The sequence below is a fragment of the Perissodus microlepis genome, chromosome 1 (genome assembly GCF_051167445.1).
Source record: "Perissodus microlepis isolate ML-2025 ecotype Zambia chromosome 1, ASM5116744v1, whole genome shotgun sequence".
Lineage (NCBI taxonomy): Eukaryota > Metazoa > Chordata > Actinopteri > Cichliformes > Cichlidae > Perissodus > Perissodus microlepis.
Window position 1 is genome coordinate 19,145,784 of NC_140461.1, and position 25,883 is coordinate 19,171,666.

The 25,883-nt window shown below is 40.9% G+C and overlaps 1 protein-coding gene across 6 annotated transcripts in view; it reads left to right on the forward strand.

Moving 5' to 3' along the window:
• The window catches only part of zfhx3b (zinc finger homeobox 3b), a 285,848-nt gene that overhangs the window by 133,631 nt on the left and 126,334 nt on the right, over nucleotides 1-25,883 (forward strand). For 5 of the 6 annotated variants that reach the window (XM_084933805.1, XM_084933814.1, XM_084933796.1 and 2 more), the window contains exon 4: nucleotides 3,841-4,200. The gene's annotated coding sequence lies outside the window, so the exon portion shown is untranslated. Of the gene's footprint in view, nucleotides 1-3,840; nucleotides 4,201-16,236; nucleotides 16,659-25,883 lie in introns of those variants that run through there. The other variant, XM_084933788.1, reaches the window with a different exon arrangement.

The window sequence follows — 25,883 nt, forward strand, 5'->3', positions numbered from 1 at the left end:
CATGATTGGATTTTGTTTAACTTATTGATCTGATTCTGGGTTTTTTCCCTTTTGATTAATCACCAACAGAAGTAACAATATGTCATTAAATTCCAAACAAATTGAGGACCAATTACATACCCAGTCAAGCTGAAGTCAGTATTGTGTGAATTAATTCAGGTCAAAAAGGTTATTGTCTCAAGACTAAGTTTGGGCAATTTGTTGTTTCAGAATCCTTTGTTCTCAAACTGAAAGTGTGTCAAATGTAGACAGATTGTGAAATATTTATTCCTTGACTGCAGATCATATTAGAGTGTTATTGTTTGTTTCGTTTTGTATTCCACCCCTAATTTGCCAGTGGTACAGTTTTTTGGCAAGTCTAACAAACACACATCAACTTTAACAAAGGTAGAGCCTATCCTGTAGCTTTAATTAGAAGGAAATTGTAAACAGACGCATGCCTTTCTTTTACGGATTATCTATACTTTATGACTGAATGTTTGAAGTTATGAGGGATTCTGAATCAGCAGTGCTCGAGTGGTGCTCTTATAGGACATTGTTGTCTTCAATTATTTTCAGTTATATTCCCGTCTGTAAGAGGCAGAAGATCATTTATTATTTAAAGATGCAATCGTTGCTGTTTATCTGGGATTTTTAAAACCGGGTTATCTTTTCACATAGTTTTTTTTGATTAAATGGAACAAAGTGTAATAAAATGCAGTTTCAAATAGATGCTTGTCTCTCTAGTGCAAGAGCTCATCTGCCATTATTGTGATTTAATATGAACGGTGCCAAGCAGCTGCCGAGAGACGGGATCTAACGAGCATCAGGGATGCTTTAGTATGTACATAAAGGGTCTCACACAGACAAGCTGCCAAAGACATGCATGCAAATACACATATAGGTGCTGACTAACAATCTCATATATTTTCATCCATATGTAGTAGATAAACACGGCAAACTGAAAGACTTGCAGCTAACTTTTGCAGGTGGATTAGTTCATTTTCTTTGGAAATAATAATGATTTGAACAAAGATTTTAAATTAAGCACACTGAGATCAAACAGCAGATTTTTTTTCCCGCATGCTGTCCATGTCTGTTTGTTTACCAGACAGCAAGAAGGAACAGGCTACAACACTACCCTACTGTAGTTGTACAATACATTTTCCTACTTAATTCATTACTCTATAAAATTGGCATTCGCAGAGCTTCATCCCCAAAGAGCAATGCAAAAATAAAACTTTTTCCCCATATTTTTTGCATACCATCACTAGTATCCAGTAGCTTCCCTCTTGTTACTTTTAGTACTTAACTTTACACTAAAGCCCCTGAGACCCCACTATCGGGAGATTAGGCTTGCATCAGTTGAAGTAGACAATCTGCAATCAATACCTGTGATATAAGCAGTCTGCCTGGGTCAGGCGACCTTGCTGTACGGGACCCACAGCAAGTCTTGTAACGTCCTCATAGATTCTGGGTGACTGACCCCTGACGACCTGGGCAGATAAGGTCAGTCTGACCAGAGTGACCTAGAGCAAAGAGGCCAGTGTCCAGTCAGTCTGGCTGTCCTATAATGAAGTGGTCAGTATTGCTTTTCTGTCACTCAGCAATTACAGGAAGAGATATGGCGCCATAGATAGGTGCTGAATGCACATGGAGGCAGTAGCCACAGAATTACATTCACGAGGACCGGTAAAGTGACATGTAAACTACTCTAATATGGGCTGGTAATGACCGGGAGCAAGATGGATCAAAAGGAGTCTGACAATATCAGTACAGCTGCATTGCTTCCATGTACGCAGGCTCATGAAGCACATCTGTACAGCTTGTGGTTATTACCTGCTTTTAAATATCTAATGACTTTTTGTTAAGAAGTATAAAAACTATAAGTGTTCCTTATTGGAACCAGTATTACTTACAATGTCATACATATAACAACCACTGCAAATAAATTGTAAATTAATAGCTTAACTTTGGTAAATACTAAATTTACTGTCAACAAACAATAACATTATAATTAAAATAGTTTACTAGAATGACCCAAAGCTATAGTTAACTGTAGATATTCTGAAAATAGTAACTTTTACTAAATGTCTAAATGTATTTTATCAGTAATCAGCCCTTGATTAAAGATGTTCCAGATTTATTAATGACACAGGTGTAGCTTGCCAAGTGAAGAGAAACCACAATGAAAGACAGACAAACATGTGTCACAGTGTTTCAGCCCTGGCCTTTTGTGCTCTTCGACACAGGTCAGGGGCTAGGAAATCCCCAGCCATCCAGCAGCTGCCATCACAGACTCATAGCATTCTTCTGTGTGCTAACTATTTAGTTGTCAGTGATTTGGTTAAGTGGAATTGACTTTTATCTGCGGTGTGCTATGGGGCTGCCACTGGCAATTCAGAATCCCCCTTCCTCAGCTCCCATCTTATCCTGGTGTCACATCCAGCACATTGCTATTGGCAGCTGAGCCAAGCCTAATCAATAGCCCAGGTCAGGGATGGCCCGCGGCTCTGCTGTGGGTGGGCTATTGATCCGACACATACACTCCCACAGGTCGCCCTGACAAACCGGGAAGTCGTGGCGTCGGACGAAGTGAGAGAGCGGGGAAGAGGGAGATGACAAATTAACATCGCTGCTTTCTGACTGCTGTAACCGCTGACAAGATCGTGTCATGAAAATAATTTATTTATTCCCTAGCAAGGAGTGCACTGTGTACTCTCGATTTAAGGTGGCTCGAAAGGATTATTATTCGATTTGATATTTCAAATGGAAGTGATTGGATGCCGTGAAAGGCTGACCGCACATTAAAATCAAGACCAGGAGCAAAAAAAAAACCCCCGATAAAACATTTCAAATGCAAGCCCATCATAACCGCACAAGATGTCTGCCCCCGTCTCCCTTTCTTTCTCTTCTCTTCGCACCTTCATTTCTTTCTCTTTGCTTTGTGTATCCTCTGTTGACACTCTATCAGACCTGTGGCCAATGAGCAAGAGTCTAGTTATTTTTGTTGCAGTTTTAAATGTTGCTCCCCAAGCTCCTTATCAGCGCCACACTAAGAACTCTTGGGAACAATTAAACATGGGCTTTAACTCAAGTCTAACCACAGAGGTAAAAATAATCGTACAATGTTTCCAAATGGAAGCGGCTTCAAAAGAGCTATTCAGTTATCACAAGCTGTCTGCCTCTCCCGCCTGTATTCCCAAACTAAATCTCTGTCGCTGTGGAACTATTGGAACATATGACAAGCATATTTACTCAGCTTCACAAACCAGGCCCATGTGGAATTCAAAGGCGTTTTTTTTTAACATGTTCCTTTTTTTTTCATTGCTGGAATTGACAGTTGAATAAATATGTACTGTCTATGAGACTTTGTTGTCGTATACTGGAGATCCTCTGCAGAACAGGCAATTATATATGCTATTACAGGAATATGTCTTGTTCCGGTTACAGGGAAATTAAGTTTCTCAGGAAATGTTTTTCAGTTTTCATTTTAAAAGTCTTCAGTGGTATGAGAACAGAAATTACTCACAGCAGTTCATTTGCTATTAAATGTAATCTTGAAGTCGTAAGAGGCTGTCCTGCAGTAGTAGCATCCAAATAATTATAGATTAATTTTGTTGACTCTAAAAACAGCTGATTAATTTTGAAGTCTTGATGGAAGTCATATTGCTCTGGTCTTTCTCTCTTGAAAGACATTTATTGTGTGCTCATATTTCCGGGATGAGGTAAAGATATTGTCGCTGCTCTTAGAAGACTGCACTGGAACTCTTTCATGGTTGTTGTGATTTTTAATTGCGTTCAAAACATGCTTCTGATGTTGTCTTTTTTCTTCTTCTTCTTCTTTGTTTCATGTTCCAGGTGATGGCGTCATCGTGAATTGCTCTTCTTGTGACCCGGGAGTCCCTAAATCCCAAAAACGTATAGCTTTGGAAAACCCTGGAAATACCTGGAATTCTAGGAGTAAATCACCAAAACTTCTTCAGGTGCCCAGGCACCAGATCTATAGCTTTACATTCTCCTTTATTATTTTTGTGAATACAAAGAAAGAAAGCCTGAACATTAGCAATAGCGTCTGGCCATCCACCATTGCTTCGACAAACCTGCTGTGACCAAGAGGGTGTGACCTTTCTGCCTGCTGACTTCAAACAGACACTTGAAACGAAAACACAGTCAGAGAGGCTTCTGTGTGTTGGAAACTCAGACCAAAAACCCCATCAGGTAAGGCTGTGAAGTCCCCCTTGCTCCTGCTGTCCAAGCCCAAAGCCCTTTAACTTCTCCAGGGCTTTGAAGCTAACTTGTCCCCTCTGTATCCCCCACATGGTTAGCTCTCCCTCAGATTTGGGGTAAAGGAAAGTCTGGCTGATAAATGCCCTGCTTTCATGCTCTGCTCACCTGTTTATTCCTCTCAGATTAGAGGATCGGAATAGATTGTGGTTGTTTGGTTGATAGATGCTTATCCTAGGTTCTTCACCGGCCCCTTGCTGACTGGGCCAGTGATCAGCCAGAGCTTAGCGTTGGTGGCGTGGTTATGTGTCACACAGGCATGCTGTACAAATACATAAACTTGCAGACCAACATATGGAAATGTACAGGCCTGTGGACAGGAAATATACTTTATTTTTTACACTATGACACACCTACAGTATATCCTCTCTTGCTTTCGATTACAGTTATCAGTATTCCTGTCAGTAATGGGATGTGCAAATATTCCAAGATGTGGGTGTTTTGAAGTTTAAAGGGACAAAAGTGATTTTCAGGCTGATAAAATGTCACCGCTGTGTGTGTGTGTGTGTGTGTGTGTGTGTGTGTGTGTGTGTGTGTGTGTGTGTGTGTGTGTGTGTGTGTGTGTGTGTGTGTGTGTGTGCGCGCGTGTTTATTGGTGGTTGTATATTGTCTTTTACTGCATGAGACTAGGTGTGTGCAAAAATGATATACAACATGGTTTTGAATCTTGTATCAGAAACATGCAACGGGGCACATTTGTGATGCATGTATGCATTTTTTGGGCTAACGAAATAAGCATTTCTTTTTCTGATTGACTTTAAAAGAAGCTTTCCTCCAAGTTTCATAAGGGCTCGGTTTCCCTGTTGTTTTTTAGAACACTGACAACGTAGCTTCACTCATTGATTAAGAACTGATCCCAGGTTATCTGGACTATATTAAGTTATTCTACTTGATAAGAAAATAAGCAAACTTCTCATTTTACCACACAGTGGCTGAGCAGCATAGCATGAGTCAAATAGCGTCATATGTAAAATAAAGATTGAGGTTAAGGTTTTGCACATATGTAGCAAACAATTTCCTTTTCGTCATGCAAAAGGCAAATATGTTCATCTTGGTTTGTCAACCAAAAATTAATGCATTACTTTGCACTCTGAAAACAAGCGAAATTGAGAATATAATTTGTTTATGTAATCAAGTGACTGTACTGGAGCAAACATAAAAGCAACAGGACACGCTGAGTGACATGAGTTATGTCTTAAAAGATCTAAAAAGATTTGTTCGAAAAGTTCAAAGTCATTTAGTAAAATTTGGGTCACTGAAATTGAATACTTAACAGCAAGTTGTTGTTTAAAAAAAAGAATGAGGAAAGGGAAAAAAAGAAATACACAAAAATGTTTTTCTTCTCCTGCATCTTTAAATGATATTTTTAGTGCTGGCAAAAATAATACACTTGAAAGCTCATGAAACAATATTTATTATCTTGGACCTAATTAAGGACGTGATCTGAAATGTATTTTCTATAAAGTCTGATTTAGGACCCACAGGGTCAGCTGCCTCACAAATAGGGCAACAATAATACAGCAGGAGTCAGGAGTGGAAAGGGCTCCAGTCTGGGGGAAAGCAACTCCCCTCCCTGGTCTGTGTGCTGATGGAGCTGTGCTATTGCCCAGGGCTCCACAGCTCCAGGGCTCCGACACTAGACCTTATTTTTCAAGTGGGCAGCACACTGTTCTGCTACTGTTGGGGTTGCTCCCTTTGTGCCAGCCCTCCCCTTTTAGAGAAAAAAGACATGCATGATTTCATACATGAAAGATATATGTAATTGGACAGCGGGGCCTATGCAATACATTTACAATTCTAAACAGCATATGTGAAAACCACCTTCCACTTTCTGTCCCCGTTTCTTCCTGAGGAAATGTATTTGAACATATCAGAAATATAAGATCAGAAAACAGACGCGACACGGGTTACCATTCTTGTTACGTGCTTTGTATTGCATGTGAGTGCGCTTTGTCGGTGTGTGGCTCAGGGAATTGTCTCATAGCTTTAAGAGAAACACAGCGTATTGGGGCATCTTTTGCATAGATGCCTATTGTGACTTCTTCAGTAGTAAATCCGAAGCTGCCATTACTTGTTCGCTCTTTTTGGCTTGGGTTAGGGGTTAATATCAGCCTCGCAGTAACAAGGGAACTCGTGTCAGGATGTGATGGTTTAGTTGACAATTTAAAAAAAATAATGCAATCAGTCGATAAAAATATAGACATAAAATATACACAGAGTAATCATTTTAATCTGTAACTGTAAAAGAAAAATGCAGTACATATGTAGAAAAAGTGGGGGTTTATACATTGCTTTAGATGCTGGTTATGTTTTTTTTAGTGAATGTATTCAAATGAACTCTTAAAATACAAAAAGAAAGGGAGATGAAACACTGTGTGACATTTAAACATTTCATTGTGGAAAGCAATCCATGCTTATTTTGGGATCTAAAAATAATTTTTAAACAGTTCACAGCCCCATTGTACAGAAATCAGTTGACTGGACTGAGTGACCACTCAAAGATGCAAAGATTTACTTCTGTTGTTTAAAACTGGTCATTGAAATGTAAAAGGATTTATTATAAGCTTGAACTTTCCTTTAATTGTAACATTCAAGCTTAATATGAGCCAGAGACTAACTTGGTGATTTCCAGATTAATTTACAAACAGTCATGAAGTGAATTAATGTGTGTCTGTGATTCAACGCACTCATTTTATCCTCTAAGCTATGAAACAGAATATCACATCACTGTCACTCATTTGACCACAGGGAAGGTATGACCTTTTGGAATTCAAAGACAGTTTTTCATGTTGATATCTTTTTGCCCTTATAAGCAGCAAAACAACTGTTTAAGTGGATCAGATTCAGCCGATAACACCACAAAGTTGTAGTGATGCACAGCGTTGCAAATGATTTAGTAACTACTTATCTGACAGAATTAGAAGTGTTACTACATTGTTTCTACTTGCTGCTAACATATCTGTCACTCTCTTGTCACTGTTTGTGTTACTGCCTGTGTGTCTTTTAACACAGTAAAAAGTAAAAGAGCCCTTTCCTGCCACCCCCCCCCAAACCTCCAGTGTCACATATGCAGTAGACACACAACAAAAATAAAAGTGCTCGAATTAGGTAAAGGGCATTTCTATCACAGCAACGAGGTCAGTTGATTGCTGCACACGCGCTAAAATACATAATACAGAAGTGATCTTAGCACGATGGCAGGGCATGTGAGATGCGTGCTCCTAGTAGCAGGGATACAGGTGTCATTACTGAGCATCATCCCTGTGCCATATGCAAGGCTTCTGACTGTCTGCGTGACAGCTCCGAGTCCAAGTTGAAAAGTTCAACTTGTGAAGTTGATTTTCCTCTGAGGAATTGCTTTTATAAGCCATCTTTATGGTCATTGCATTATTATACATATATATTTGCATATATATAGTAGTAACACGACACCGGTGACAATAACGCTCGTGCAGACCTCCTGGTTTAAGGTCTTTGCCCTGTGCTCCTGCAATTTTTCTGTCACTGCAAAAAGTAAACACCTTTGCTATTAAATCCCTTAACAAGCTAACACCTAAAAAAAAAGGAACAGCGCCATTAATCATGGCTTTTTATTGGCTTCAGGAACACTCACCTCCGCTGAGGTATTTAGAGAACATGACCACAACCCTTCCAACTCACCACACACAGCATATAGGTGGGGCTGCCTGCCACCAAGACGAGGTTTAGGAGAGCTGATAGGGGTTAAGCATCCATAATTCTGCCTCAGTTGCTTTGACCAGCTTAAATTGCTTTCACACAACCAGAGGGCTTCTTCACAGTACTGGAGGTTTGATAGCGTGGGGTTTTTGATGAGCCTGTTGGCTTTGTTTCTTAACTAGATGCAGCACAGATGCTGTCTCTGCATCAGTAGGGCATTGTGTGGAGAGGTATGATATGGGTAGTTGATTTCCATGCAAAATTCCCTACGATCCCAACCTTGTCTGTCTTCACTTCTCTCACTTATCTGAGTCGCAGCCTGCTGACTGGGTGTAAAGACAAATCAAAAGCTGTCTTTGTGTTCACTTTAGATTGAGCTACACCTGTGCATTATATCCGCTTTGGATCATTTTTCTTGAATTGCCATCAGTGTTGTTATTCGCGGTCATTGATTTGAATTGATTAATTCTCACTCCAATAATCACCAATTGTGTGGTTAATTTGGCATATTTAAAGCCTTATAATATAACCTGGTGCATGCTCTGTTATTTCAAACTCTGTCTACTAAGTCCTCCCTTGGTTCTTTTTTTTAAATTTATGCATTCAACTGTTCCTGCCAGATGATTATTACTGTTTTTATTCTCGTGAATCAACGGTAGGCAAACTTGAAACTGTGTCTGTCCCGTGTGACACAGGCCATTGTCTGCAGAAATATGGTGCAGCGTCCCAGAGGCTGCGGGTGACGCAGGATTTGGATTTGACCTCTGGCGACAGTCCTGGATCTGTGTGTTTGCCCTCCATGTCGCTTCCACCTGTCATATTTTATCTCGTTGTGTTGTTAGGGGGTATTTCTTTACATCAAGGAAAATTAACTCTAACTTTCTCGCGTTCGATTGAAAATTCAGCGAGCACCAAGTGGCATTTAAATAAGTTTTGCGCTGCGAGGATCTGCGAGTCTTCTGTTTGGGTCGGTTTACCATCAGCTAAAGTAGCTGTTGCCTGGAGTGGTCATATGGCTCTGATTTGGGATCCCTCTGTTTCAGTGAGCCTCTCTAAAGCGCGTAAAACCCCACGAGTCCCGCCTGTCTCACACCCAGTATCTGTGACAGCAGCTCTAAGGATTTCTCCACTATTCACTGTATCCCCCGATCTGAAAAATGCATTATCAGAAGGCCTAGTCTGCGCTTATTTCCTTCCTCCGTTAACAGTGCGTTGCTTTAAAATGATCTCGACATTAAGTACGAAATTCATCACATTTGTCCTTAAAACTATGTAGATTGTAATATTTACACAAGCCTTTGCCTTATGTTTTGTTTTTAGCTCAACGCGTGTTCTTCCTCGACGTTTTTTTTTTTTCTCCAAATATATATTTCTGAGTTGGAATTTCTATCTGGCAACACTTGCAAGATGTTTAGATCTGCGCAGAACCTGACATCTTCTTTAGAAAAATACGAAAAGAGAAAAACATATATGTATATCTATATCTATATATGTGTGTGTGTGTGTGTGTATGTGTGTGTGTGAAGGCAAACATAACGTCGTTTTATGGAGTTAATCGCTAATATAAATCATTAGTTTAAAAGAAAGTGGCTGAAAATGATTTTGTGTACTTGAAAGAGGTGAGGTGTGATGAGGCTGGACTGCTGTAGAATATCACTGCTCACACGCACTTTTGTGCTGTTGTTTTTACAGTGGTTTGTGAAACATTTGTACACTTGCAATTCGCCACTATGGCGATTACAACAAGAATAACAACAACAACAATTATTATTATTATTATTATTATTATTATTTTAATTTTCTGCCTATAAAATATGATGCGACAGAGTGATGCCCCCACTACCACCACACACACACAAACACACACGCAGATACACACGCTCATGTAAACCATGCACAGAGGGGAAGGAGGCAGAGAAACAGGGAGAGTGAGACAAGGAGTCACGCTCGCTGATTTTTGGGGGAACGTACGTGTGTGTGTGTGTGTGTGTGTGTGTGTGTGTGTGTGTTTCTTGATGTGATTCAGTCGCAGTGGTCAGGGGGAAATAATCTGTACAATCAAGCAAAGACAGCAAAACATCGGAGATTTTTTAATGTTTTACGACATTTTTCGAATATTGACAGAATAATTATGGGTTAACACGACCGTCTTTCCAAAATCCAAACGTCAAAACTGTTTCTGAATAATGCATTTGATCATTAATAAGGCAGTACTGGCAGGGCGAGTAAATGGATGAGAGAGAGGAATTGATATGCCTTCTTTTTTCTCATGTAAATGAGGCAGACTGACCAGACGGTCGCTCGTCATTTATTCTATCCCAAACTCTAAAATCACAACACCAGCAGCAGGAAGCAGGTTCTCTTTTTTTTTTACACTTCATGTTGCATTCAGAAATATGACGTAAGCTTTACCCCCGTGTTGCTGGTTTGTATGTATCTATCGTTAACATGTAGGTTAAAAAAATAAAAACAATTTTACATTGTCAACAGACATATTTCAGATGTAGCATGCAATCTCAAAAGAGTTAAAAAAAAAAAAAAAAGAAAAGAAAAGAAACGTGCAGGGCAAATTTGTCCAAGGGAATTTTTTAATATCAATATTTTATTTCAGAAGCACTGGATTAACAACCTAAAATAAAAGAGCAATATTTAAAAATAATAATAATTAAATAAAAAATAAAATCACATGAAATAAACAAGCAAATACAACAGCAGGTAGAATATCCCCTTATAAGACATTACAGAAAAAATACACAAGCAAGCAAATAGATCCATGAAAATACTCTAATAAATCTAGAAAGCATGTGAAATATGAATAAAATGATCCAACACACTATGTGATATGTGATAGGCAAGAGTGTAAGTGAAAAAGCACCAAAGACGAGTCCAAACGTTGCATTTGATTTTGATAAACAAAAGATCCACCACAGTGATCAGCTGCATCCAGTCAGGAACATTCTGGGGGTGCCAAAAATGGAGGGGAAAAAGGGGGGGAGGGTGGGGGGCTAGAAAGCTAGAGGCCACAGGCGTGTGTAGGTTTACTTTTTTTAAATTGCTGGTTTAGAGAATAAAGCCGAGGAAATAAAATAGTTATAAGTGAAGGTTTGCAAAAAGATGTTTTTCCCCTGTCCACAGGGCACGTGGCACACATCCTTCAAGGATGATGGTGGGAAATCATGTGTAGAGTGCAAAGCATGTTACATTTATACCCCCCAATCCAAAACGATTGTGAAAAGTTAATTTAGAAGTGGAATAGCGGCACTTTTGATTATTTCTTTTTTCTTTTCTGGAGTTGTGTATCAGCTGATTTCTGCAGGACGCCCCGCTAATTAGGCCAAAATTTCGGTTTGATCCGAGCCGGGCATGTTGTTCTTTTTCGCTCTCGGTCAGTCAGAGGCTATTTCAAAACTAGGATAATTTTCGGAGTGCATCTCGTGTCCTTAATGGTCGGTTAAAAAAACAAAAAACAAAAACAAAACAAAAAACACGTTTGACTGAAATGTCTGTGATTTCCAACGTTGAAATCCCTCGCCTATTTTGTCCACGCGATAACCTGAACGTGTTTGCGTGCCTCGTTTACATTCGAGTCCGTTTTTAAGATGCAACCACAGACTCAAAGGCAAAGGTGCGCTTTTGCTAAGACCTGGGTCCGCAGGCGCTTGGCTTCTATGAAAGAGCTGATGCGCTACTTGATCCCAGTGGTCAGGCTGAACATAAGAGGGCGCTCCCATTGCACCTGGCTGTGCTGCCCTATCCACCCTAGACACACGGAGCCGGACACCAGCCTCTCTCGTGGGTTCTGCAGCGGTAAACAGCGCAGGCTCAACTGTTACATTCGATTGATTATTGAGAGAGGGAAAAGGGGGGAAAGAACGATAAACATGATTTTAAGAAAATTGTATTTTCTCAAAATTTCAAATTTTTCCGCATCAGTAAGTTGTACCTTTTTATTAAAAATAATAATATATTGAAAAGTTTTTAAATGTCTGTATTTACAGTTAAGATGGGTAACCTGGGCTCCAGTCTTTCTAGTCTATTATCAGCCCAGCTGGGGTCACTAAGCGGAGGATCGAACCCACGGGCCGTGCGTGTGGCGTCTTTTAAATGTGTCATTAACATCTTCACTAAAAAGCAAAATCAATTTAATTTTCGTCGTTAAAAAAATATTTGTGTTGTTTCCCTTTGTGTCTCAGCCTGAGCTTCGAGTCCACACGCAATTTTTATTTATATTTTCACAGCATAAGCTCGCTCAGTCGGTTTCCTTAAGAATTTCCTGATGCCCTTTTCATATCTGTTTACCATAGCCTGAACACATGACTGACACTCCTCTTGTTAATATTGCAGCCTATGAACATCTTAAATCCCTAAATCCTTCGGAATATAATGGTCGTTATCTCTTTATAAAGTTATATGACTTTTCTCGATAGCAGCTTTCATCTTTAAATACTTTCACCCCTGCTCATTTCCTCTGTTTCCCTTTGTGCTTTGTCTGGGATTCCGAGTGCATGGCGTACACGCGCGGGCACGCGTAACACGCGAGCACGGTAGCCGATCTGTTAAATAAAGTAAATGTAATTTAATTTGAACACATTAAAGTAAATATTTCTAAAAGCTGACAAGTGCTACACGTGGGTCTCTGACAACCATCACAGAGTGCCGGTCCAAGCACGTTAGTGACGATTATTGGGGGGAGGGGGGCTCTGCCCTCTGAATGCACAGTTTTGTTCCTTGCAGTCCTTCATATGGTCAAGCACTTTCATGTGCTCCGCATCTACGGAGAATTTTGCATTTTTAAGCTCCTCTGCCTTTCTTTGTCATATCCACGGGCTGTCATAGCCACAGGTTGTGTTGAATTTGCAATGCCACTCATCGATGTATGCCTATTGAGGCTGGCACGTGGACAGTTATCCTTCCCACTGAGAGGCGCAATTGAATGGTGGTAACACAAAAGCTTCAGACCCTGTCAGTTCCCCCTTTTTCTCTTTTCAGTGATGCATAGGCCCTAAAAGCATCAAGGCCTCTGCCTGACTGCTCTGCCTTTGATTTAGCCTACACTATACTCAATATGGTCGCTGATGGAGTAATATCAATCAGGCCTTTGCATAAATTTGTAAACTGAAGTTTGCATTGTTAGGCTTTAGGCGACTGACTGGCTCAAAGCTGCCTCCTACAAGCCTCAAATTACACCACACTCTTTTATTATCTCGCAGCCCCTTTAACTCCTCTCGCACGCTGTTTTCAACCTATTCATTTTTACAATCTCTTCTTCCCGAGAGAGCAGACACGTCGCAAATCCTCGAGATTCCTGCAGACTGCCTCTCACACTGCAAAAATGCGAGCTGTTCGAAGGGGCGATGCAGTTGTCTTGTTTTTCTAAGAGGGGCATGCTATACAGGCGATGCCGCATTGCTTAAAAACAGGTATCAGTGCCTGCCGTGGCTTGTGGAAGGCAAGTGCTGAGGAAATGCCGTGTTACAGCACACCATATATTTTACCAGCAGAGAGAGAGGGAGAGAGAGGGGGGGGGGGGGGGGGGGGGGAGACAGACAGAGAGGAAGGGAGGGAGAGAAAGAGAGCGATGGAAGGGGGGAGTTGGGTCTTGGCCATATAGGATACAATGTAAGAAGTTTGATTTTCATAGGCTCTTCAAAGGAATATATGCTATTGGATCTGTAGAAACGCCGGGTCCCATGGGGTTTCATAACCTTTCTAACCTTTAAGTCAAAGGCCCCTGGAAAATATAAAATATGGTCTAGCATTCATCTACCATCTTCGCCACTGCACCATCACAAAAGGCTAAACACATCGGCTGTGTGAGATCCTCGAAAAAAATAAATAAAAATGAAACACTTTAGTCTGTGCCATGCATTTCTATCCGAGACACGCGAAAACAAGCAAACAAAATACATGTTCGGTAGATTTATTAACCCGGTTAAAAGTCGTTTCTTACCAAAGCTTTGTATACTGGGTACTTTGAATCTGTATGATTGGACAATGTTTCGGCCGGGCTATGTTTGCCTTTTAACTGATAACTCTGCGTCTGAATTCACCATATAGACCCAGACTAACAAATCCGTATTGTTTCAATAAACATGGCACGTTGTGTTATCAGGGAAAGCTACTGCTTGTATTCAGTGGACCAGGGACTCTATATGGAAGTGTTTGCACAGAAAGTGTGCACACTAAGAGTGAGGGATTGTCCATTTCCTCGGAGAATCAACAATAAAATTATCATAACAAAGAGCACTGAGAGACTCAAAGGTTGATTTTTTGCAATGCGGTCTTTTCATTCGGAGGAAACGATGGGACATCAGTTACAGAGGAGACGTGCTTTACGGAAATATTATTAAGACAAACAAACGCAGAACCTCAACAAATTCATGTTCGGATCGATCATAAAGGCTTTCAGAATTTCCTGAACACGAAAAACCTCAGGATGAGATGAGACACTGACCACCTGGGCTTCCTGTCATAATATCAGTGTAATTATCACAGCATAGCAAATTCCATGCATACAGGCCGGAGTGGACCAAACAAAAAAACAAAAAAACGCCTGACACAACTCTGTCACCTTGTCACACATTTATAGTGTTATTATTATTATTTAAGAGAAGGTGCACTTATTGAACACGATGCTGCCAACAAACAAAATCAGTTTAGTAATAGATGTCTTGATAGCCTATATTTCCCCATCACTCCTCTGTGTTTCAGCAAGCCTTTCACTGGTGTGCTGGGTAAGAAACAATATATGTATATTTTTTAAATAGCTACTTCAGGCTTATGCACATTATAAATAGCCTTAAAAATTAAATTGGATATCACACACATGTATAGGATAGTTGTGGCTTCAACAAGTTCTTTATTTGGTTGGGGTTTTTTAAGAAGCTGAATTTTCTTTGCATACTGTACGAATAAAAGCAGCTCTCACGAGTTTGCCAGATTTACAGGAAAAAAGAAAAAATATTTAAACCTTTTATGGGGTTCTCCTAATATCTTAAATAACAAATTATTTTATATTCCAACACTGCTATAAGATATTGTGCTGAATTTTATTTGGTCTGCAATTTGGAACTGGCTGTAACTGTAAGGACGACACGTCCTTTTCATATCTTCTCCGTCAAACTTTCATTTTGCTCTGTCTTATTCTATAAAACCGAATTTGACAATTTCACATTTCCGTCAGGTGTCATGGCTTTGTTGCTTTATTTCACTTAAATATACGCACACACATTTTTATGCGAGTTGAGAAACACCTCATTGCTCTAAAGTTGCAGTAGACTTTCATATACGTCTCACCATTGAGCCAGTCACCGTTGTTTTAATTTGATTTGATTTTTAATTGAGAAATAAACGCAAGAATTCAAAAGGATTCCCTTCCATGTTTTTACAAGGGTCGATCTACACGAAGTTGATCAAAGTTTGACATTTTTGAAGGCGCGAAACACCGCTGTTTAATGCCAACTTCAGTCTCTGGGCAAGTGGCTTTCCTCTTAATGCTTCAAAATGTATAAATGTACACGTACATATAACCTGTTAGTTCTAATATCCAGGGAACTAAGCATGCTCTTTTTTCCCTTTGTTTTTTGCGGGTTACAATAGTAAGCTATACCCTGGCATCCTGCATGCTGCTGTCACAGTACACTTTTGCATAGATGTGGAAATCGCTTTGAAAAAAATAATCATCCCCCCCCCCCCGCAAATGTTTATTGTAGTTCTTTACAAACACGACAGGTCGCTGAATGGTTACAGGTACACTGTGCCGATGACTAGCAGGCGAACTTTTCTGGTCATTTCAGCTGCCGAGAGTCTGATTTGGTTTTCAATAACTTCTTTAAACGTACAATCTAAACTCACTTTAAAAAAAAAAAAAAGAAGAAGAAGAAGAAACATAACCCTCCGTGCAGCTTTGACGAGACCAAATTGGCTCACATGGACCCAAAAGAGACTGAATAAAATAAAGCCGGGCTGCTTATGCGCTTTAAGTGACCGAAACATGTGCATATCTTTCATTTTAAAAAGCAAAAACCGCGACAAGAAAACGTTTCCAAAAAGTGGAGGAAAAAAAAGAGCGGAAGAAAAGCTGCGTCCGTGGCACCGGGCTTTGCCTGCTACGGCTGCCTGCTCCACTATTAACTTTCGCTGCCTTTCCTCTAATCAAACTCTTACTTTCCGCTGTTCTTAATTCCATATTTTCAATTCCTGATCATTACTTTCCTCTTTTTTTCTACTTGTATCTATCCATCCATCCCTCCCTCCCTCCTCTTTCTCCCTCCCTCCCTCCCTCTCTCTCCCGAGCTCTCTCCTTTGCTGAATCTTATTGATCCAGAAGGCGGCTAATTAGCCCTTCCCTTCGTGCCTGTGTAATGAAGCACATGCGCACTGAATTAATCACAGCCATTTTTTGCAGGAAACTAATTAGCAGGAATAAAGATCCAAAGAGTTTTTTCTTTTCAATCATCAGATCTCACTTTCACCTCTTCCTCGCTCCCTCTAACACAAGACTCATCGCCTGCTTTGCATCCAAATTATTTTTATATTGCCTTTAAGAACTAATAGTACCTACTTCGTTTTTTACACTCCGCAACAACAATGATCTTTCTTTTGCCACCCTAAGCGCAAACTGACCAAAAGGGGACTGCCTTGATGGGATCTTTAGCTAAATCATCTCAATACTGGATTAAAAAGCGAGGATCACAAACCGGCAGCGAGAAATTGTAAGTTTCAACTTTGCGTTTGTCTCTTTTCCTCTGTTTCAGCGATCCTATTCTTTTCGCTGTCTGACTTATCTGAATCTCTCCTCTCCTATCTGTTCGTAGTTTTTTCGTGTAGCGGACCTGGCTATTCTCACGTTGTGAGAAAAGGCTGGCGATCACAAGTTCATTTCATGCAAGTAGTTGGTTTATTCTCGATTTTTATTCGTATCGTTACCTGTGTTTACATCAGCGTCCGTCCTCTCCTCCTCATGAATGGAAGATAAGAAATAGGCAAGACAGCGATCCACTCCAAGCAGTTGATCGTGGAGAGAGGGGGGGGATAAAAAAAAGCACGGTTTTAAAACAAATGTGTGCTTTTCGGTGGGATCGGGGAAAGGTGTAGAGGGTTTGTGGTTGTCGAGAAACGTGTTTTGAGGCACAAACGCAACGAGAGAGGGCTGTGCTGAGCGGCGGACGAAGGGCAGCGGCAGCTCCACATGAGCGCTGCCCAGAAAAGGAGCTCCAAGTCCAGCTAGTGGGGTCCGTGTGTGTCCGGCAGATGGGAACATCTCTCTCTTTCTAAATTTTGACAGATTTCACACTTGCCACATCCACGGGGTTTCACCAACGTCGTGTGCTTATAAAATCCTCTTCTGGATAAAGACATTTTTGTTCTTCTCCGACACGTCTCTGTCTGAAATGGGCAATCCCTCCGCCCTGCCTTAGTTCCTCTAGCTACACTTTCCCCCCTTTACCCCACTTTGTCCATCTTTTCTTTTTTATTTTTCATAGCGGTTTGCCTCTTTCAAGCGTTGTTTTTAAGTCGATACTCGCTCATTCACTGACGGAGTCACATGCAAATCGATCGACGTGTGTGTGTGTGTGTGTGTGTGCGTGCATGAGCGGGTTTGTGTTTGCGGGCGCGGTGTGTGCAATGTGAATGTGGTTTGTTGAGGGAAAAACGGAGCCCAGGGTCTCCTTCGTGACAGGAGCGGATCAGCAGGACCTTGTACACGGACAGCCTGAGAGTCTGAGCAGCGCTGCACAGAGCAGACATGCATTTTAGGGAAGACGGCGACAGCCTGCGTCTTCTGCCTCGAACTACTTGGCTACCGTATCTTGACTTTCAAGAAAAGACTTTTCCCCGAGAAACGTTGACCAGAAAGACAACAACACATTGCCTCATTTGACTGACCTTAAGCAGACACTATCATTCCAAAGTTACTGCCGGAAACTTTAAGCGTGGTCCAGGCTAAACCTGCAGGTCACTGAATGCATTTAGTGATCGCTTGTAGAGAGAAAGAAAAGAAAGTCAAACTGGATATCTTCAAAATAGAACAGACTGCATTGTTGAGTGGAAAACACACGCCTTTTGAAAGAGATGGTCTCAGCTGAAGAGGCCTTTTTTCCCCCAATACAGTTGATTATAGCTTTGATAGGCCAACTAATCTCCCCCTCCCAAAAAACATGAATCTGATCGGAAAAAATAAAGAAATCGGAAATTCTGGTGCCTTGAGTGTAATTGAAAGATGAAAATTTCTGTAAATATCCTCAAACATAACGACTACTTTTCAGGAGGACTTGGTCTATATACGGCTATTTTAAAAAGCGGCGAGAATGATTAGGTAATCTGCGATATATTTCGCGACACAGAGTCGGGAATAGAAAGAGAGAAAAAGGTTTTTCCGAGCGAGCAGAGGCATTGGTAGGATATGTGTACCGTTTGGGGAAGCAGAAAGGGGGGTGAGAGGCTGTGTGTGTCTGTCTGTGAGGGTGGGGGGGTAGGTCAGACAGCAAGAAACGGGGGGAACAGGGGTCATGGAGTGAGTGCAGAGATAAAAAAGACAGAGAGGAAACCCCCTCGCAAACAGCCGAGGGATAATGGGGAGAGAGTGGGTCTGGCTGGGGGAACAGGGTGATGGTAGGCTAGTTGTTGGCATGTTTTGGGAGCCACACAAAGCCCGTATGGTTGTCAGCATCTGCAGGATTAAGACTTATTTTAGGATGGGAGAAACGAAAATAGATCGGTAACGGGTTTAATAAAATTAAACGTTCATGTAGTCAAGAGGTTGCAAGAGAAAGCCCCCCCCCTCAAAAAAGGGGTGGGGGTGCTGCTGAGGGTAGGAGTGCAGAGGGGTCAGATAGCCATGGGCCATAGAGGAGCAATCAGAGGAAGAGGTCAGGTAAACAGATCCCTACCTTTCAGGCTGTAGAGGAGCAGACAGAAAGAGATTAGCACTGCCAGAGAGAGGAGAGACCAGCATTCTTATTTTTCTTTGCATTTTTATCAGTAATCTGATTCACATTTAAGTCATTTTTTTTCTTCTTCTGTACTTTGTATTCCAGTGTCTTTCTGCGACTGCAACAGTAACTTTTATGTGCTTCGAATTTTAAAGGTGTTAATATAGGACAGGTAGGCTGCTGTGCCAAAACATGAGTGATCTCCCTTCCTCCCCTGCCTGACAGTTAACGCTCCACATCCTCCCTCTCTCTCCCTCTTACCTTACAAAACAAAGACAGCAGAAATGTTTACTGTCATCTCACCTGTCTGATTTTCCTGTCTTGCCTCATTGTCATATTTATGTTTAATTATAACAGTTCTAGGAAAAGGTATAGGAATGTCACTGGCTTTATTTTTGTGTAATCTATTTCACAAATTGTCAGGAGCTGTGTTTGGTGTCGCTAACTGTAGTATCTCAAGCTCATCTCTGACTGTGATAGTGGAAGTATTCCGCTCAGGTTTAAAGTGCTACCAGAGTGATGTATTTACCACAGACAGCTTGTGTAGAAATATTTGAGGCCATCGTATTTATTTTGATTTGATTTCTTGTGATCAGAGTTATTTCTCCCTCTCCGTTAATATCTTTCTCAAGACTAGGTTATCATTTTTGTTTAGAAGAGTGTTTTTTGCCAAAAGCTCATTTTTAATATTTCCACAAATCCAAAACATTTCAACACAAATAGGTATGGCAAATCACCTAAGCAAAATATGAATGTAGTGTATTCCCTATGTTGACAATAAAAGAAAAAAAATAGCTTATGGATTTATTTCCCAAATTTAATTGTAATTATTTATATCAGAATTTTATTAGTGTTATAATTTGATCTTTTTGACATCACACGGTGGGATTGTTATGTGAACGTGATGGACAAGTATCTAAATTCTTTTTCTTTTTTTGAAATCAACTGGATTTGATTTTCTTCTCCACCCCAATAGCACTGTGGTGCATTTCGTTGTGAAGCGTGATTCTGGTTGTGATTTATCGTGTACTCACACCTGGTTATTTCTGTGTTCTTTGTGTTGCGATTGTTATTCATAACATGAAGGCAATATTTGGCGTCGTAAAGCTCTGATATGATGTCAGTATTTGCTGTGGAGATGTGCAGTTGCCATTGATCTTGCACGGCAACAAATCGGTTGTCCACTGTTTGCACTTAGCCACCCCCTCATCTTCCATTACAATATTTGATGACAGGTATATTCAGAGAATTCAGGTGTCACTTGACCGAATGAGTGGGAACAGCAGGTCCAGTTTTGTAAACGAGATAAAGGGGAGTTGCAGTCATCACAGATGGGCTTGTTCCGTGGTTTGGGGGGGTAGCACAGAGAAAGGGGAGACAGCGCCTCTGGCTGTCGTAACCCCTTCTCTTCCTCTCCATCTCCCCTCTCTCTCTCTCACTCTCTCTCTCTCTCCTCCCTCTTTCACTTACCATCTTGTTCTCTGTGTTTTTGCGTTTCGCTCTCCTTAACTCCCACCTTTCCGTGCTTGGGCACCGGTGCCGTGGGAGAGCTCGCTGCCATGTCCTCTGTCGGAGAGAGCCCTCTTTGGGTGAAACAGTAGGCTTGGGCCATGTAGGAGACATTCAGCACAGTTTCACTTGTGTCAGATAAAGTGTGTGTATGTACATATAGAAAACAAAAATCCATACTAATTTATGCAAAAAAAAATTCTCCATATTATTATTATTATTATTGTTATTGGACGGTTATTAAACAGTCACCAGACAGTTATTTCCTCCTTTCTGTGTATTGTCTGCATGTAAGTCAGATAGTAGAATATATGTGACTGGAGGATAGCAGTGATCACAGACGATGGCTTTTGAATTTGATGTGTGATTTTGATGCATGGTCATGCAACAAAGACCAGTTTTTCCAGCTGTCCTGCAGCCGAGGCCATTATTTGCAGTATTTGTGTCATGCTATCATAAAGAAGCAGGCAGGGGGAGGAGGGTGTCTTAGTTAAACACAGATAGTGAGAAAGTGTGATGGGAGAATAGAATGTCATACTCTAGTGTGTGTGTGTGTGTGTGTGTGTGTGTGTGTGTGTGTGTGTGTGTGTGTGCGTAAGCATGCCTACAGTGTGTGCATGAATTCTCTACCTGATCCCTAATCCCAGTGGCCCCCAGTGTCCAAAAAGAGTTCCTCTTTATCCTCAGAAAGCCATTCCTTTTTTCCTTATAATTCTCTCCCTGTCATTTTTTCTTCCGAGCTTTTCTTCATCTTCAGTGTCATCCTTTTATCTTTAAGTGAAATTGGTTGGTTTTTTTCTTCTTTTTTTTTTTCGTGGTTTACTCTTTCACAATATGTTATCGTGTTAACAATCTTGGTTAAATCATTGTGGTAGACAAGATTTATGACTGAGAAAGATGCGCACGTGTCTGTGTGTGTGTGTGTGTATGTGTGCGCGCAGCAGCGTTCAGATTTGTGGGCATACTGCCGTTCTGAAAATCTAATATCTTTTGAGTGTTCCCCATCAAGGTCTTTATATGATACCCTTTTGTTTTTGTAGTCGATGCTTTTATTAATTTTAAACAGTTTCCAAAAATCTAAGTCAGCGTTCAAATCAGAGCAGACCTGTGTTGTGAGAACGCAACATCGCTCTCTTATCATACAGACATTAGAAAGATGGGGAGAAGGAGAAGAACACTCCCCCCCCCATGTTTAGGAGCAAAGTGTGACGTCTAATTTGACTTTCTCCCATTTAGTGAAGGGTATTCACTGTCTGCCATGGAACAGAGTACAATAATGTGTGACACAAATTTTCATTCAATTCTAACAATAAATTAGTGCCGTGGAAGTCATGAAAAGGGGATTATAATGTGTTTGTGCATCTCCGTCCTTGACTAGAATCTCAGTATTGCTTCTGTAATAAATGTACAATATCAGTTTTGCAGCAAATAAGGCTGCTTGATAGATAGCAGTGTTGTAACAGTGATAAAGACTGTTTTATTTTTGGGTTGCTGTATCGACTGTGAGTGGAAAAGCTGTGTGATGCATGCCTGTCCCGGCAGTATACTGGCAGTATCGTAAAAGGTGAGTGTGTGTTGTGCATGTGTGTGTGGTAGCTATGACTGACTGTGCATCCTATCTGAGGCAGCAGCAGCTAGCTCATGCATTTAGGGATGGGAGGAACATCGGTTTTGCGTCGGCATAAGGCTACATATGCCTACACGCGGGCAGGGTAAGGATGACAGGGAGGACTCAAAGGGCTGCAAAACTGAACTGAGCGGCACCCCAGCCCCCCATGAGCCCACCCTTCTCTTGGACCCTGGAGGCCAGCATTCCACCCTCCACGCTAGTGCTTATCATCACAAAGGGCAGAATGCATAAAACATGGAGGACGCTTAGACAGAGGCAGTCCAGGTTGCCTTTCTCTCTCTACACTGAGCCCTGGAACAATACATGGGCCCCTCTGGCCTGTGACTCTGACGACACACACGCCGTCTTTTTTGTCCTCCCCTATTTCTTTGTCATCCTCTTCCTCTTCCTCTGTGTTACTGTGCTCTGTGGAGTGATAACTGCCCTCGCATTGTTTATCTGTGTCTGTGAAATCTACTTTGTGTAACCGAAATGTAAGCGTGCGTGCGTGTGTGTGTGTGTGGGTGTGTGTGGGTGCATGAGGGAGAGGGAGTGACAGGTTCAGAAAAGTGACAGTGCATCAGCTGCATAGCTCCTGCTTTCAGTGCGTGTGTGCGTGTCCATATATGTCTAATAAATATACATATATATATTTTTTATTATTATGATATTATTATTATTATGTTATTCATATAATTGACCTATTGAATAGATGCCAGCATTTAGTAATAAAATAAATATTTTATATAAAAGAAGCCATCAGCACGCCATTTTTTCTTGTTGCTAATTTATGCCAGGGTCATCTAATGACCTACAATCATGGCTTATATTAATACCAATTAAAGTGTGTGTGTTTTAAAATAACGGATCAAATACTATGTGAAAGTGATGCTAATATTTGTTCCTCCATGCAAGTCATTCTTCTCTGCTACTGTGCCCTGTGTTAACACGGCTGCACGTGCATAAACAAGCTGTATTTGACTTTTTTTTGTATTTACTTACTGACTGATTCACTGATACAGTGAGGTAAAACTGCAATTCGAGTGTTTTTTCTTAATGCAGTGATATTCTATTTTCTTTTTTCACTTCTTGGTTGTAGCTTTAATTTTGATTTCAGATTTAGGTCATAATGATTTTAATTCCCTTTCTGTGTTTTTGCATAGCATCTACTCCGCTCTGAGACTGTGACAAACAGTAGTTATGTCTGCCTAAGGAGGTATTAGTCTGCATCTGTCTATGCGTTATGAGTGTCTGATAGCTGGGCGGTAGGAATGTACCGCTGGGATGTGCTGGACCCCAGCAGGTCTATGGCACTTCCTCTCTGTGTACCTCACAGCTTATCCTCCTCAGGATTACAGAGAGAAGAAAAGAAAAGAGTGATGGCAGGAGCACCCTTTCCCTCTCACACCCGCTTTCCTATTTTTACTCACACGCACACACACATACACACTCTCATACAAATCCCAACAAAAAGTGTAATTCACTTGCAAATGTGTAGTATCCCGACCATGTTGCACGTTGAGGGGATGGAGAGAGAGAGAAGGCGAGGGAGGGGCGGAGATGGAAAGACTGTAGTGTATTTCAGCATTAGACAAGGCTGAGATGAAGCTACAAACTGCTGCTTCCTGTTCATAAAAGGCAGCCGGCTTCATCTGTTCGCCGATAGATTATTTAGGAGTTTGCGCACATCATCTGTTGTTTTGTCTGTGTAAATAACTAAATGTGGACATGTGTGCATTACGAGATGTCGTACAGAAAGCATGCGAGTCAAAACTTGCCATTTGTCATTCCCCTGGTTTCTCCTGAGGTGGCCTGGTGTTGCTTGCTTGGTGCCCTAGGCGACTGATCTGCCAGCAGTGAAGGGGTTAAGAAGCAGGGATAGCCCTCTTTTGTCTCTGCGGCCCTCTTTGCCATTGTTGTGGTGGAATTGAGCTCAGTGCACCTCACTTGACCACAGCAAAGCAATAAAATGGCCTCTAAGTGCTGTAGCCTCCATAGTCTTCAGATGTCAGCTTTCTTTCAGCTTCTGCTTATAGTTTCCTTTTTTTCCTCGATGTTCACTGTACCGTGTATGCGTACCTTCTGTGTATTATATTTTTAGTAATACATTTAACATAACATGCTGATGCATTTTATTACTCCTACATGACTATATATTTTTTTAACTGCATAGTGAGAAGAACTTTATCTCTTTGTGTGTTTTTTTGTTGGAAGGTGCACGTAAATCAGAAACTAAATTCTTTAATTTTTTTTAGTTGGTGCTTTGATTGGTTGGATTATATAAAAGAAAATAGCTGTGATGGTCCTGTCCTGAAAACAATATCAATATATATGTTTTCTTTATTAGCTTTCAGTGAATATAAAGCAGCATGAAGCTTTATTGTATGATGAATTTTTATGGAATTGTGCTTTTTATTAAATACATACAATCTGATCACCACCTAAGTCATTATCAAATGAAATGAATAAATTAAAGCACCAGCTGAATAAATGACAGCAGACTTGGATCCCTCAGTTTTTAAGCTATACACTGTATTTTATTATTTTATATCATATTTTATATCTATATCAGTTCTAAAACTAGTAATAATGAAACAAATGCAGGTCATGATATACATATTTCATTTGAGAATGTATTATTATAATGTGGTGTTATTGTGTTCGAATGCACAGATGATTGTTTATAGCAAAGTCCCACCTTGGCAGACGCTGTAATTAAAAAGAAGATATACTGCATGTGCGTCTGTCGCCGTCTCACCTCGTCAAATAAGCATCTACCTCTTGCAGTGAGCATGTCCATGGATTTATGAAAGATTTCTGATTGGCTCAATTATAATTGCCACTGTCCCGAGTTAAAACCATTTATGGCAGGTGTCACACACACAGGCAACGTTATATGTGACACCAACCTGCAATTAAACTAGCAGTTCCTCAAAACCACGATATTACTGCAAGCCTCTACATTATTCTGAATGGTGTCTCTGTCTTGTGTGCCTTTGCCTCTCCCGTCTCCTCTCTTTGCTTTCCTCCTCCGAAGACACGTGTGGGTTTCACTCTGGGTCTCACTGTACCAAAAACAAATGCTGTTTCTCATTTTCCCTGTGTTAAATGAACAAACATAAGGACTTCAGTGCCTCATAATAAATTGATTAGAGAGTGCAGACTCCCACACAGCAACACCGAAAACTGAAGATGTACAGTGTAACTCTCTGTGTGTGTGTGTGTGTGTGTGTGTGTGTGGCCAGCAGAGGAGAAGGCATACTCTCGTTTCCTCCCTAAGCAACTATAAATGTATATTTATCCAGTTTCATGGCATTTGTTGTCTCGTATATACCTTATACTTCCACATATGTTCTCAGCGCTGTTTTGCACCCAGTAGCTGATGTCTCGTTATGACAGCGCCGTGGCGTTTATGTATTTGATGCATAAATCTGGTAGACTGTTTGGCTTTCATTCTGATGTTTGGTGTCACAGACCTGAGATCTGGCCTAAGCTGGAGGGGGTGGGGTAAGTCCCATGGGGCTGAGACAAGGCTATAGGGCCGTAACAGACCGGTGACCTCGGCTTTGTGACGTCATTCGCCTCGTCTGGTCACCATGGAATTCATTTTCCCTACTGTTTAATGAATGAAGATGGGGGCCCCGGCTAGTTTATGGAGCTATTAGTTTTTCTGCTGAATATGGAGACCAATGTAAGAATAAGACAGCATAATGGCAATTTATAATAATGATTTTAGGTTCAAACATCCCTTTTATAACCTCTTCACGTCTGTTAGACTTTGGTTTCGTTTTAATTAAAGTTTTCTTTTCCTCTTTTATTGAACTTGTGACTTTTCAGTTTTACTCAGGTAGCAACACGTTGCAAGCATTGTTGTACAAAAGAGTAAA